This window comes from Uloborus diversus, chromosome 2 (genome assembly GCF_026930045.1).
Source record: "Uloborus diversus isolate 005 chromosome 2, Udiv.v.3.1, whole genome shotgun sequence".
Lineage (NCBI taxonomy): Eukaryota > Metazoa > Arthropoda > Arachnida > Araneae > Uloboridae > Uloborus > Uloborus diversus.
Genome location: NC_072732.1, coordinates 113,365,989 through 113,381,754, shown reverse-complemented (window position 1 = coordinate 113,381,754; position 15,766 = coordinate 113,365,989).

Sequence of the window (15,766 nt, the reverse complement as noted above, 5' to 3'; positions counted from 1 at the left end):
ACATGATTGGCCATCAGTGTCATCTTCTCTGGCGTTGAAAACTTTTCTCAGTGCAGAACAATAATTTTAGTAAATGGTAACTTACATGAAATAAACCACCAGCTCAGTCATTCCAGTCGAGGACTGCAGTTTCGTGCTTATTAGTACTCATCAGCCCGGCATAGGAAAGTGACTGAGTTGGAGATGGAAAAACTCTTAAGGAAGCCAAGAGTGCCAAACAAACTGGTAGCTAACATAAGAATTAGCAATGACAAGCTTGCACTGACCTGCAGTGATTAGCACTGATCTGCTTGATTAAGAGGTTTTCCACCTCCAGCTCAGTCACTTCCTAAGCCGGGCTGATGAGTGCTAATAAGCACGAAACTGCAGTCCTCGGCTGGAATGACTGAGCTGGCGGTGTATTTCATGTAATTCTGCCTTAGCTCTGGCTATAGGCGGTAACTTACTAAATGGTAACTTGTTTTAAAAGTAACCAGCAAGGGTTGAACTTTTACAAACGAACAATAAAAAATTTAAACTCTTAATTCGTCCCTACCCCTAAACATACTCGAATTCATTCAAATTTATGGTAATTCTTCTGTAGCTTTACTTTGCCTTGCGAACAAGGGCAGCAATGTGTAAATAAATAGTTACAAAAAAAAATTCTATACAATTTTTACCACCCTAATGTACTTATATACACAACCATCAATAAGTACAGTAACAGCAAAGACATGTCTGCGTTAATTGTATAATATTAATTTTCCTTCCATCTGTAAATACTATGATTGAAAGACGGATGTTATTCTAAAGTACTATAGTGTGCGCCTGGACTTCCTTAAATGCAAAGTGGGACTAAGAAAACTTTTCAGAAAGAATTCAATTAAACGCCGTAGTCTTTGACATAAGAACTGATTAAGAAAGATTAAAAGTCGATAGTGAATAAGAAAAATAAATTATCAGGAAGGATAGAAAATCGATGTTTAGGGTAATTGATTTCCAATAGCTCCTTGCTAAACCAATAATCCATACGGTCTTTTTTCCGGAATTACATTATATCAATCACATTGATGTTCAGTTTTTAGTTTAAAGAATTTATTTGAATTAAACAAAATTGCAAAGTTTTACTTCAGGTAACAATTTGACATCTTGTCGAATTTTAGTAAAATTATTTTACTTAAACGAAGTTGGTTTTTTTTTCATCATTTAAGAACGGGAATGAAAGTGTAGGTTTTTTAAATGCAGAAAAACAGGAAATTTCAGCATATAAATGTTATCAATATTTTAGCAAAATATAGCTTTTATTAACTATTATAAAAGCTATATTATTTATATTGGATAAGCAGTTTTCAAGAAGTTTAGAGTTGAATACCGAACTTTTAATTTGGGAATTAAATGTTCATTTAAAAAAAAAAAAAAACTCCTTGAAGTGAATATTTCAGTTCGTTTAAACGTTATCTGACCCTAAGGAAAAATTTATAAAAAAATCGTTCTAATGAATTTTATTTGAAAAATTTGGGGATGAAAAAAAATGTTAGAAAAAAAATCTTCAGTGTCTCAAAAAGAAAAAAAAAAAAAAAAAAAAAGAAATTTAAAAAGTTGTTTTTTTAAAATTCGTTTTTGTTTCCTTTTTAAATTTTTAGCTCACTAGTACCGTTAATTATTTCTTTTTTTTAACGCTACTATTTTGCATAAACTCCAGGCCATCGTTTCAGATATTTTACACTCACCTAACACCATATAAAAATAACCCCAATGAATCGGAACATTAAAAAAAATATACACGTAATCCACAATGTTATCATACAAAATAAGTTACCTACGCAGTAAGAAATGTGTACTTATTTTGAAAACTTCAACAAAACATTAAAAGATGCCCCTAAGTAACATTTGCGGGGAAAAAATCATCAAGAGACAAAAAGATTTGTCGTTCAGAAGAAAAGAAAAAAAAAAAAAAAAAACACGGAAGAAAAATATTTTTTATTAGTTTTAATTCAGAAATTGGTGCTAAAACACATCGAACTAAAAAGTCAGTAATCCAACGTTATCGAACTACTACACTTCATTCCAAACAGTCGATTGGCATCAAATGTTTAAATGGAACAGTATGTTTTTAGCACCAAATCATTCACGTTGATTTCTTTTTGATATTCGAAGTTATGCAAATGTCTTTGATGTTCAAATGTTGCATTTGATGTGCAAACATTCACCGATGGATGTCAACATTTTCAACGCTTCGATCTTTCACGTTAACACAAATATGGGCAACTCTCTATAAAAATGAAATTTGTGGTACCAGGTCCTTAGAAAAATGTGTCCATTTTTATTATTATTATAGTTTACTTGTCACCATCAAAAGAACAAAATACCAGACATTTAATATTTATTTATGTGAAGGATTAATATCAGGGTTGGCCAGATTGGACCCAATTGGGTTGAACTCAATGGGTTTTTTGAAAAAACCTATTTAAAAAAAACCCCATTATTTAGCCCACTTAAAAAAAAAAATTCTAAGAAGTTTTTAAAAAAAATTAATTTAAATACTTTCACAATTTAAACTTCATTTTTTTTTCGTCCTTAACCACACAACAGACAATGGACATAAAAATGAATTTTGAACTTTAATAGTATTTCTTAACTCTTAACGGCATTAAAAAATGCTTCAAAGGTTTTAAATAAATATATTTAACTTTTTTCTTTAACTGGTCAATAAATAACTCAAATTATCTTGACTAAGTCCTCTGTTACGTCTGATTTTCTCAGTATTTGTAGACTGTACAGAGGAAACTACTCTAGCTAAAAGGCTTTCATGTGAATTATTTTCTGCAAACCAACACGTCATAAATCTCGAATAAACAAGGTATATTTTTTAAAAAATTAACAGGTTTTACAAACGGTTGGACAGAAACCAGAATAGGATGTACAGCATTTTTATTATCTTACGAAAAACTTTAATATTTCTTACTCTGTATACAGAAATAGAAAAACAGGCAACATAAAATTCAAAGACATGTCTTGATTAAGCTGGAATTCGGTAAAAAGGGATTTAAACTACTTGAGGTTCTACAGTAGTTTTGCATAACAAAATGAAATACAATAAAGTAAAATGCAAAATAAAAAAAAGATAAATAAATAAAAGTAATAAAAAACGAACAAACAAACAAAAGATTTTATCACTCAAGAAGTAACTTTGCCTAACTGTTGGTAATCATGGAAACTAAAAAATCTGAAACTTCACCATTCTTGGGTTTCATCATCATACTTTTCTTCAGAAAAACGCTGAATTTTCTAGCTTTTTTTCCCCCAAGACAATTTTTGTGTTTTGTTTATATACTTATGCTACAATATGCTACAAGTACCCTACATTTTCCCTAAAACAAGACAAAAAAAATACATTTCTTTTAAAAAAAACCCAGCTCTAGTTGGGGTTTTTTGGGTTTTATTTAAAAAAACTCAAAAAACCTTGGATCCATGGGCTTTAAAAAAAAACCCGGGTTTTTGCCAACCCTGATTAATATCAGTACTGAAATATTATTACCACTCACTATTCCAAATCAGAATTTCTGTCTTTGATAGTCTTCTTTGACAGCAAAATAATAATAATAATAATAATAATAATAATAAAATAAATAAATAAATAAATAAAATAAAACAAAAAATGTATCTCTAAAAGAGATTATTACAAATGCATCCTAATTTGAACTTTAGTTTATTTTTGCTTGATTGCATAGATGAGTGTTTCTTGCATAGATAGAACTTGTCCCCATCATTTTGCATCATTACCATCCAAACTTTTTACTAATTTTCATCACCACTAGGTACAACTGTCTGCTCAAATAACCTTCAATTTTAGTAGTAGCCATCACAACTTTGTTAATAAGATAAGAATTTTGTGCGTAAAAATTTTTATGTTTCCTGGTTAGGTGTGAAGGTTAGGCGATAAGTTATAACAGTCTATATCATCCTTACTTATAATGAGTTACTTTTATTCATTATTGTGAAATACTGTTCTTTTTATGCTTATAATGAGTTAACCTTTAAGTAGTAAGTAACCGCCTTTAAGCCGGGGCTAAGGCGGAACTTAATGCAATATTCCGATTTCGGCCGTATTGACCTGGTTGTTAAGGCGTCGCATCTAACTCGAAATTGGGGGTCCCAGTCCAGGTCCGATGCCAACCGGTCGAAGATCCTCTGTGTTCGTTGGTGGTAACAGTGGCACGTTACAGTGTCTGTGATCATAATGTTCTCCTAGGTCCCATGGGTGCTTAATTAGGGGTTTTCTCGGTTCCTGGTTTGGATTTAAAAAAAAAAAAAAGATCCGTCTTCATAGCCCCATCCAACCGTGTTAATCCAAATACAGTTTCAAGTACTAGGACCCAGTAGTGTGAAATAAAATATTCGGACGGCTCTGTACTGCCATCCCGAGTCTACAATTCCGTACTAGGACCTTGTAGTAAGAAATACAATATTCGGACGGCCCTGTACTGCCATCCCGAGACTGTAATTTCGTCCTTGTTATGGTGTTATAATTCTGGAACAGACAATAGCCGAGCGTATTGAAGCTGAGAGTGCCAGAAAACTGGTAATTAAAGTAAATTCAGCACACCGAAGAAAGACCGCAGCCATGGTACGGTTCAACTCGTCAGTTGAAGGAAAAGCTTGAGTATTATGCACTGTTACCCCCTTAAGCCTCAACTCAGGCCGAAATACATGCAATGTAACGATGATATGTATTGCATATTTTTATATGACAAACGTACAAGTGAAAAAGTAAAGCAGTTTATTTTTTTCTGTTTAAAGTAGACAAAATATTGCTGTTATTATTTTGCAAAATCTTCTTCTGTTCTGATGACACATTTAATACTAATGATAGAATTATATAATGATACTTACTTACTTTATTGAGAAATTAATTATCTTCGATAGTTATCAGAAAATTAAGTTTATGGTTCTGATACTAAGATTAGGAGCATCTAAAAATGGGACTACAAGTCATATGAAGCAATGTCAAAAAATCATAAAAATCTTAGAAAGTATTTGTCTTTTTTTTCTTCTCTCTCGTACTTAATGTTATACGTGATGATAATATGCTCTCATATTTATTCAGGCAATATATCTTGAAAACGTCATGATAATCCATCACTTTTAGTCAGTGACCCGTCTTTGTCAGACAGCAACGCTGCGGAGTGCTCCAATGAATGCTCTCCCCCTCTTCTTTCACAATTTCCCATTCGCACCTCATAACACCACACAACTGAGGATTTTTTCAACCCTTTAATCTCGAACCCCAAGTCATGGTGTTTTTGTTTATTTTGTAAAAATTTATTTTGGTTTATTTCTGTACCTCAAAGCCAGACTATCGTTAAGTCCAACAAGAAGTTCTGTCCAGAACTAAACGAGCCTACTTTTCTGTCACTAATATCGCCTTTCTTGTATCTGATCAATATTCTTAAAATTAGCTGAAATCGCAAATGATTTCGAACATAACCTTTTAAGCTGATTTTTCGAACTAAAATATGCCTCGCCCATTTAAAGAAATAGATTCGTAACAAATAAATAAACGAACAAATCGCTTTCAAGAAGAAAAAAAAAATTAAAAATAACATGCTTATTAAAGTAAATACATTGTATCCAAAAAAAATCGTTGTTTTTCCCCTGTTGTCAAAATAAATAAATAAATAAATAAATAAATAATTAAAAAGTGCACTTCAGTGCAAAAGTGTTGGGACAATTTCAAAAATTCACATTTTTAAGAATTTCTCAAGAAATAAAAGACTAATTGCTTTGTAACTTTTGTTACATAACAGGTATGATCCAGCTGTGAATTTCCAATAAAAAATATATTACCCTTGCGTTTCGGGGGTCAATAACAAATTGAGGAAAACAAAAATATTTTTTGGTCATCATTCATCGTAAATAGGTCAGAATAAGCTGCAAATTTCAGAAATTAATTAGATTACTATGTACAATCATTGTTCATACTTTTGAGAAGGTATCATTGATATTCAAGAAAATATAAAAATTTCTTTCAAATCTACAAATTTTATTTCAAGGTTTTTGGCTCCATATAACACTCAAAGGTTTTCATCAAAGCTTACGAAACTTTCAGAAAAATTGGCAGCATACAAGAGAAGCATAAAACTAAAATTTGAAATAAAAATGTTAAAAATTTGATAAAACACGGGCATTTAAAGCAATTAATTTATCACTGCGCCAACTAAATTCCTCAGTTCTTGAAAAAATTCCAGTTAAATATCCCAAAAATTTAGAAAATTATCAGCAAACTAATGAGCCGAATTTGAATAACTCTTGGATAGGCTACGAATCGCGAGGGATCGTTCGCAAATAAGCTGTTTTCATCATGAATCACACTAAACGATCCCGAGCAAATGTTAAACTTGCGAATGACCCCTCGCCTACCCAAGAATTATTGAAATTCGACACATTAGATCGCTGATAACTTTCTGAATTTTCAAGATATTGAACTGGAATTAGTTGGGTTTTAGACTATGAAATATTTAAATCTCTATGTTTTGCGCTCGCTCAGTGAAAACTTTATTGCTTTAAATGTCCATATTTTATACAATTTTAAGCATTTTAATTTCAAATTTTAGTATTATGCTTCTCTTGTGTGCTGTCAAATTATCTGGAAGTTTCGTAAGCTTTGATGAGAAACCTTGCGTGTTATAAGCCGAAAACCTTCAAATAAAATTTGTAATTCTGAAAGAAATGCTCATATTTTCGTGAATATCAGTGACACCTTTTTAAAAGTATGAGAAATGATTTTACATAGTAATCTAACTAATTTCTGAAATTTACAGCTTATTCTCAGCTATTTACAATAAATGAAGACAAAAAAAAAAAACATTTTTGCTTTCCTCGATTTGTTATTGATCCTAGAAACTTAAGGGTGATATAATTTTTATTGCAAAAAGACAGTTGGAGCATACTTTTTATGTGACAATTGTTTCAAAGCAATAGGTCTCTTATTTCATGAGAAATCCTTAAAAATGTGAATTTTTGAAAGTGTCCCAATACTTTTGGTCATATAAGACTCCGAATTTCTCCGCCAAAAACTAAATGCATAAATTAAAACTTTGGAGTGAAAATAAAACCAAATTAAATCAACAATAATTATTTCACAATAAAAACCGTGGTTGGGGAATAGGGGTCGGAGTCAATCTCATTTCGGGGTAAAAGAATCAGAGTCGAGCGTCGAAGGTTTTTATGCAAGGACTCGGAGTCGGAATCGGTCCTTCTCGCTCAAAGTCTGCCACTCTCCCAACGCTTGCAGAGTTTGAGTCTGATTTATTTTGGTATAAAGGAGTCGTAGTTAAAGTTTCGAAATTTTAAATTCCAGGAGTCGTAGTCAGTCATTTTACCTCCATGTCTAAATATTTTTCAAAGCTACGGAGTCAGAGTCTGAGTCGTGGAGTCGGAGTCCAACTAATTTTCGGGTACAGGAGTCAAAATCGGAGTCGACTTCCCTCAAATTCTAGGAGTTGGAGTCGGAAGTTGCTCATCAAGAGCTATTTCCAACAAATTTTTTTTTGAAGCAAACTAGCCTTTAATTTCGGGACTTATATTGACTTTCCCCGTATTAGCTAATGTTAAGGGATTTGAAATGTTCTAAATTGGACAGAAAATTGTTCAAATCGAAAAGATATTTTCTATACATGTTCTTCATCAAGAGCTTCTTCTAACAAGTTGACAGTTGTATAAAAAGATTTAACTTATAAAGAACTACCCCTCCTTCATAGCTCACTGTCTTGTTTCAAGCCTCGGAAATTGCAAGCTGTTCTATTCATATATCATCGCGAACCGAAATCACACAGCTCGTCCACCCCATCATTAGTCTATTAGATATTGTTTCAATATTATTTTTTATAACATTTAACAATAAGCAACATCATTTTTTTCTTCAAATGGCCGATGTAGCCATAATAAAGTGATCTCCTTCACATGAGGCGCACATCCTTCAATCTAATATGTGCCTGATGTGCTGGCACAATAGACTGTCGTGTAAAGGATGCCAGGCAATTCCTTCCCAGGGTATGCTTCTTAATAACCGCTCGCCCGTTTAAAAGTTCGTCCAACTAAGCTGCCTCATGTGAAAGAGGTCTTAGTGGAAATTTTAAATCTCTAATGAAATTCAGCCCTATTGTTCGGCGTTATAACATTTCAACAATATCATCGGCTGTTTGCAACACCTTCTTTAAATTTTTATTAAAAGATTAAACTTTGAGTTAATTTACAGTGTACGCGGTTACCTCATTCCTCGTAAAGTAATTGCATATTAAGGTAAGGCGTTTTGCAGCAAATGCAGGCATTCTTTTCCATTATTAATTTAAATTTTAGCCTACGCTTTGATTCTCATAAGCTTAATCTATCCATATTCAAACAACCAGCAAGTCCTCAGCGTTAAAGTACGGAAATTGTGTGTTTGTGTATCCATCAGCATCTTCTTAACGCTTTCCCTTATAATCGATAACTCGTTTAATAATCTGTGTCAAAAGTAGAACCTATTCATTCACTCTCTCTCTTTCTGGTCGGAGGAATGATCACTGCGCAGCCGCGATCCCTAACTTTTCGAGTCCCGTCCGACCTGAATCGATGGCGATTGGCATCTGGCAAGGCCTACATTTGGCAGAATACCGCACTTCACTTAAAAGAGTTAAATTCGTCTGCATTTGGCAAAGGTCGCTTGCAGTACAGCTTTTGTCTCATTTACGTTTTGCAAAAGTGAAAATAAACAACGCTGGGATGGTTTTCGCAGAGGCGGAAGCGTTTTTTCTACGTGTACCAAATTGAATGAAGACAAAAAAAAAAAAAAAAAAAAAAAAAAAACGCTCATTTGGAAGAAGAGTGCCACAATGCGAAATTTTCTTTTTTTTTTCGCTTAAAGGCCTTCAAAGGACGTTATCATCTTTGGGAAATAATGACAGATTTTTTGTTCTAATATTAACCACTGGAGAACACATCAAACTTACTTTTCTTAATGCAAATTGCCCGAAGATTTAAACTTCAAACGCTTCTCCTGTAAACTTTCAGTTTTTCGTATTGTAGCACTCTTCACCCAAATGAGCGGCTTAATATATAGAAGTAAATACTTTCAACTAAGTTATTAAATAAACAAATGGATTTAAATAAATAAATGGTTCAGCCAATTTCGAGATTTCAATACAGATTGTTTTTCGCAGTGAATTTAAATTGAGTTTTAGAAAACATTTTGTGTAATATTAACTGTTTGAGACACAATGGCTCCGTGTAAAGAAACATTTTGATTTTTTTCACTTAGTAATTGGCACATTGGTAACAGCAACTGGCTGATTTTTCTTAAATGTGGTTTCAAACGAAGATTGACAGATGTTTTCACCTTTTTTGCATCTTTCAAGTTACGTTGGTAATATGTAAGGAAAAGGAGAATAAAGAGTGAAATTCGATAAGGGTTTTCAAAAAGTTGAGTTTTAGTTTTATCTAAGAAATTACAATGAAAATTGTATCCTTAGAAAGTGTTTTATGTGTTACAGCTACCGCAATTCTTTGTTTCAAAGCGATATCCTTATAATCATTATTGTTCATTTAGTGTTGTGCACGTGCGACCCACACATTAAAGTCACTAAATAAAACATTGAAAAAAAAAAAAAAAAAACGCTTTTGATTTTGATAACTTTGATCCTAAGCTTTCATATTGTCACCAAAAGCTTTTGACACTAAATGAAAAGAGCTGATGTATTTCAGCCAAGGTGACATTTCCAGAATAAAACGATTATTGTCCCAAATTTAGAGATTTCTCCAAAATTTCAATTATCGAATTATCCACCTATTTGCTTCAATACCAACTGATACTATTTGCATAATTTTATCTCAAGTTTCATTGAAACTTGATGTATAGTGGAGATAGAGGATTTTCATGCTGTTACTCCTCTGCGTACTGATAGAAATATTTTGAATGCTACGGCACAATAAAGAAAATCTACTTATTCAAATAATAGTTTTGCCTTACAGAAGTCAGTGTTTAGTCTTAGTAAACAAACATATCATTTCCATCCGGCAAAAGAAGTAACGCCATTCTTTTTATATTTCATGCTTATTCATACGGCTTATATGGATATTTATTTCTTAATATAGTGTTGCCGCTCAGAAAATTATGTAAACAGTTCATAGGGACTCCCTGGTGGGAGATTTCTGGAACGGACACATAAGAAAACCTTTGCTGAAAATTTTTGCTCAAAGAAGACAAATACTTCTAACGAAACGAAGTTTAGAAATGGTTGTTTAATAATATATGAATCTATTCTTCACAAGCTGCAAAAATTTAAATACAGTTATTTTGTGGGGTTTTCCTCGAAGCAACTGAGATTTAGATATCTTGTTTTACTGATAACTCCACGATTTCAACGATAGTCCAACGTATCCCATTGGTTGAGAATGCTTTCCCTCAATCATGTCCGAGATGAGGAGAACTTAACAACATGATGCTGCACAACCCCATTACAACTAAAGTATCATTTTAAAAGTAATGTGATTCCGGCACAAGACGCAGTTTAATCATTTAAAAATCAGTGTAAAACATTTTTCCGCTAGATTAATCAATCTTAAGTAGGGCAATTAAACTATTTTACCTGCTCTCATTAATTGACAGCTTCCCTAAAGGACAAAGTTAGCAGTCTCCACCGTCTACAGAGTGACTAAATAAACAAACAATTATTCACCCAATTTTGAGGTAAAAGAATAAAGAATGACCTGAAGGTGCACAAATTTTATTAAGCAATTGACAGAATGATGAATAAATACCTTTGTGCTGAAAATTAGAACAGTTAGTAATCCAACGTTGTGAAGCACAAAAATTGCAAAATTATTGCAGACACGTGTTTCGGTGTTACAAGGAACACCTTTTTCGATGCTAAGAAGTGTGAGCTTCTGGATGAAAAGTCATCCGAGGCTTTTCTCGGTTCCTTGTAACACCGAAACACGTGTCTGCAATAATTTTGCAATTTTTGTGCTTCACAACGTTGGATTACTAACTGTTCTAATTGACAGAATGGTTTTTACCAAAATCAAGATTCAGCTTTTGTGAACTAATTTGTTTAAAAAAATGTAGTAATTAAGATTTTTTATTTTAAACAATTTTAAAAATGCATGTATCGTTTAGCGTCTTGAATAAATAAAAAAAAATGGTGACGATTTCCTAAAAGTAGCTACCTATGAAATTGTTATTACCAGCCACTAGCCACTGAAATTTTTTCCTTTACTACCACCTCATACACCAACCCGTCAATGTGAGAAGCATGCCCAGCTCATTCCCAAATTAAAGACAAGAGAGACATATTACAACGTAACGTCACAACGTAAATAATTTATTTTTAACATATAAGTTCATAAAAGCTGCATCTTGATCTTGGTAGAAACATTTTGTCAATTACTCATTACAATGTATACATCTTTCGGTCATTTTTGAAAAAACTTTATAGTTTGGTGCCGATTTAAATGTGGTTTCTAATCGCAATATTATTTATTTAGTCGCCCTGTGGGCGGTTGAGGCAGCTACTTTTGCCTTTTAGGGAAAGTGCCGATTAATAATGGGTGGTAAAATAGTTTTACTAATTCTACTTAAGATTGACTAACCTAACGTAAAGGTGTTTTACTCTACCTTTTATCTTTAGATAACTGAAAAGCAAGCTATACTTCAATTAAAAGCATAAAAAGAACGGTCATTTTATGTGCAAATATCGTCTTCAACGTAAAATTTTACACTTTGCATTCACCCCTCTCCGAAAACAGTCAATTGCAAATTCAAAGTTTCTAATGGATTTTCAAAATGCGTTGCCAAGTTTGAAAAGTTTTTATTCGAGTGAGATTTATTGTCAGGAATTTATCTTCTGTGAACTCATTTAACTAAGCATTCGGCAGTGTGACAGCTGGAAAATTAATATTCAGCTTTAGCTCTAAGTTATTTCCAAACGTCACCAACAGAGTTGTTTAAAAGCGTAGCTCCAAATAGGTTGCTACGAATGCCTGCTTTTAAATTGTTCCGCCATATTGTGAAATATCCCAAACAATATTTCATCATCAATTTAATTAGAATATTTATCACTGATGCGATTGGCTAAACAAATAATTAGCTTTTAAACAAGCGGAATCCATTTGAGGATATCAAAAACTTTGATTACAATAATGCTTGAAAATGAATATTTGGACAGATGAAATTAATGGTAGTTATATCAATACGAAACAACGAAATACAGCACTGAGCTATGGCTTTGTTTTGAAACTATACAGTGTGACTAATTGAATTAGTTTGAAAATATATTTACAAGCATTATCAAACAGTTCCAAATAGTTATGGATTTCCATTTTTAGGTAATAATAGTTAAAAGTCGAAAGATTACACAGAATCCGTGAATATTAACAAAATGAAGAGGGATCTTTTTTAAAAACTGAAGATACTGCTTTTTTTAATTAGAGCGCTGTTCATATGTTCACTTATTTTGAATATATATATTTATCATGAAAAGTAACGGTTGTACTTGTGTTCTTTTTCTATGCATGAAATAATATGGGGTGTGTGTATTTGTGACTTGGTTCCCAGGAAAACAGTAAGACCAAAAAAGATGAACTATAGTATAAAAGTGCTATTTTTGCCGAAGTTTTGCACTTCGGATTTCAGTTTTTTATAAGTTGATTTTTAAAAAGTTATTTAACATTTTATGCGACTTTCGTAAATTTTTGCACATTTTACTCTACAGACGCCGAGCTAATTGTGTCACAGAAATATTTTTTGCATCCTAGAGTATAGAAAATTTAATTTCAGTCACGATGGAAAAAAAAAAAACCTTCGAGCGATTTTGTAGATTTTATGAAAATTTGAAAAAGAAACTCCCCTTTATTTTGCATTATTTCCGAGTTTTTTTTTTCTAAACTCATCCCATGAAAGATATAACAGCCACTTCTCTGAAATAAAAGTATGTAATAATTGAAACATTTCATCTTTTATTTTAATTGGACACAAGGAATGACAAAATATAGTTTAAAACCCAAAGCTTCTGTAGGGTTAATCTACAACCTTTCCTTCCTCGTTGCGCCTACACAAACACATACACACACACACACACACACACACACATATATATATATATATATATATATATATATATATATATATATATATATATATATATATATACACATATATATATAGATATATATATATATAGGGTGGTTATAAAATAACGTTAGGTATTCAGAGCCCCCTAGCCAGTGAAGTAATGGACGAAACATTGCCAAATTTTAAGAGCATACACAATAGACCATGGGATTTCTGAAATAGAAAAAAATAGTACCAAAAATCGCCAAAAAGGGAAATTGTAGCATTGAAAAGGTGTATTACTGTGACTATTGAAGGATTAAATGCTAATTGATAAAATATGCATCAATTTTATTCTCAAAATATGATTTTTACCAACAAATGAGGTTTAATATGAACAACATCAAGATTTTCCAGGTACTGCAAAGAATGCACAATATTTTCCACACCGCTGGGGAGGGGGGATTAATTTCGCCTACCTGTAACATTTTTCTAGTTTTAAAAGTTGATTTATTGGGAACATGTTGCAGAAACACAACACCGTTACGAAATCCCCATGATTAAAAATCACAAGGTAAAAGATGGGCGGCCACGGTCTTTATACCGTAAGGAAATGCATGATTAATAAAACTGCTATCAAAGAAATGTTGCCGCCATACACTCAATACTTAAAGCCCAACATGGATTGGTGCACCATTGTACATGAATAATATTCAGAAAGAAATTCTTGCTGCCGCGTCGAAATTTCTTCCTGGCGACTTTCGGTAAAATTCTTCTCCTGTTACAAATTGAAAATTCTTGTTGGTTTTATTAAACCTCATTTGTAAGCAACAATTATTGTAGCAAAAAACTTCATGTGTGCTTTTAATTGGCAGTTTTTGGCATTTAATTCCTCAATATTAGCAAGTAATACACTTTTGAAGCGTCAAAATTCCCCCTGGTAGTGACTTTGGGTACTATTTTTTTAATTGTAGAAATCGAAATCTCATGGTCTGCTATGTACGCCCATAAAATTTGGCAATGTTTTGTCCAATGCTCCACTTGCTAGCGGGCTCTGAACACTTCACGTTATTTTGTAACCTCCCTATATATAGCTACTTTTGTATGTAAGGATGTAAGTATGTCAGGGGTAAACTTCAAAACTACTACACCGATTTTTGCAATTTTTTTAACACAGATAGCTACATTATCAGGAAGCAACATAAGCTATAATTTATTTCTAAAAAACTTTGTTTAAAAAAGTATAGATGGAAAAAAGTAAATTTCATGTACTTTCCCCATTAATTATAGAGTAAAGAAATTTACATAGAGAGGTCCGTCTATGGTAAAAAGGAGATGAAATTGAAGCTGGAATTATGGGATATAGCGGTGCAATTATGGGCGGGGTTATGATAACAACCAAATGAAGTAGCTGGGGAATTGGTTTACATTTTAATTCATAACGTAATGCAATTTCAAAAACGTGCTTTATAAACTTGCAACAATTTCTAAGTTTAAGGGGTTACAGTACCTCAAAAATGATGAAACGATCAAAAAATTTTTTATTGCTTATTTCAAAGCTAAAAACTATTCTGAACACAGGGGAAAAGTTTCATTGCTTCAGTTCAAATATTTAAAAAGTTATGAGTGGTTTTTGGCCATGCTCGCTATGTGTTCCTATGCAAAAGAAAAATTTTCAATTGTTTTTCGCTATGATGGTTTTTTTGTGTTTTCATGTCATTAGAATCCCTAGGGATTTTTTTCTATTAAAGATACAGCTATTAAGTATTATTTTTTGCAATTGGGATGACATATTTGACAAAACTGTGCATTGGATAAGCATTTTATAAATTACTCAAATTTTTAGAGCATGTTAAACCTTTAAAAACCAAATTAAAAAAAAAGAACTTTGATTTTTTACATACTTAATCACAGAAAATTTTCTAATAAACTCATAACCAAGGAATGCACAGATTTTTAGCGATGATTATTGTGATCGTTTAGCAAAAAAAATTTTTTTAATAAGTGCAAAAATAAAAAAGTCTTAAAGATTTTAAAAAATTGAAATTTTTCTCAATTGTTTTGAATTTTCAAAAAAAGTAGGCAATATTTTTAATTTTTGTAAATAAATTATTGATATATTTATAGTTTTAGATATATTTGGTTTTATTGGTTCATATTTTGAAAATTCTCCAAATTTTTATATGCGTTAGTGTTTAAAAACTATTCGTTTCTAACTGAATACTATTTCGTTCTTTATACTTATTGCTATTTTACTTTTATGGGTACGAAAAAAGCTCGACTTTTAATCACATCAAAGCGGTGTGTTTTGAGTTCTTTCAGTTAACACAGAAAACGAATGAAACTAGCGATTGTTTCTCACAATTATTACTGACCCAGGCAACGCCGGGAATTTTTGCAAGTATATATATATATACATATATATATATATATATATATATATATATATATATATATATATATATATATATATATATATATATATATATATATATATATATATATATATATATATATATATATATATACGGTACACCCCGTAAGTCCCAAATTCATTACGTCTTCAGAAATGCTTCCCTTTTTCATTGCAGTTTGAAGAGTTCATAAATTCCTATACGTTAGACTATTGTGGAGGCATGTGCTTAGTAAAAAATACTTGCAAAGATTTAGAACAGGAAAAGATTAGCACTTACACACATA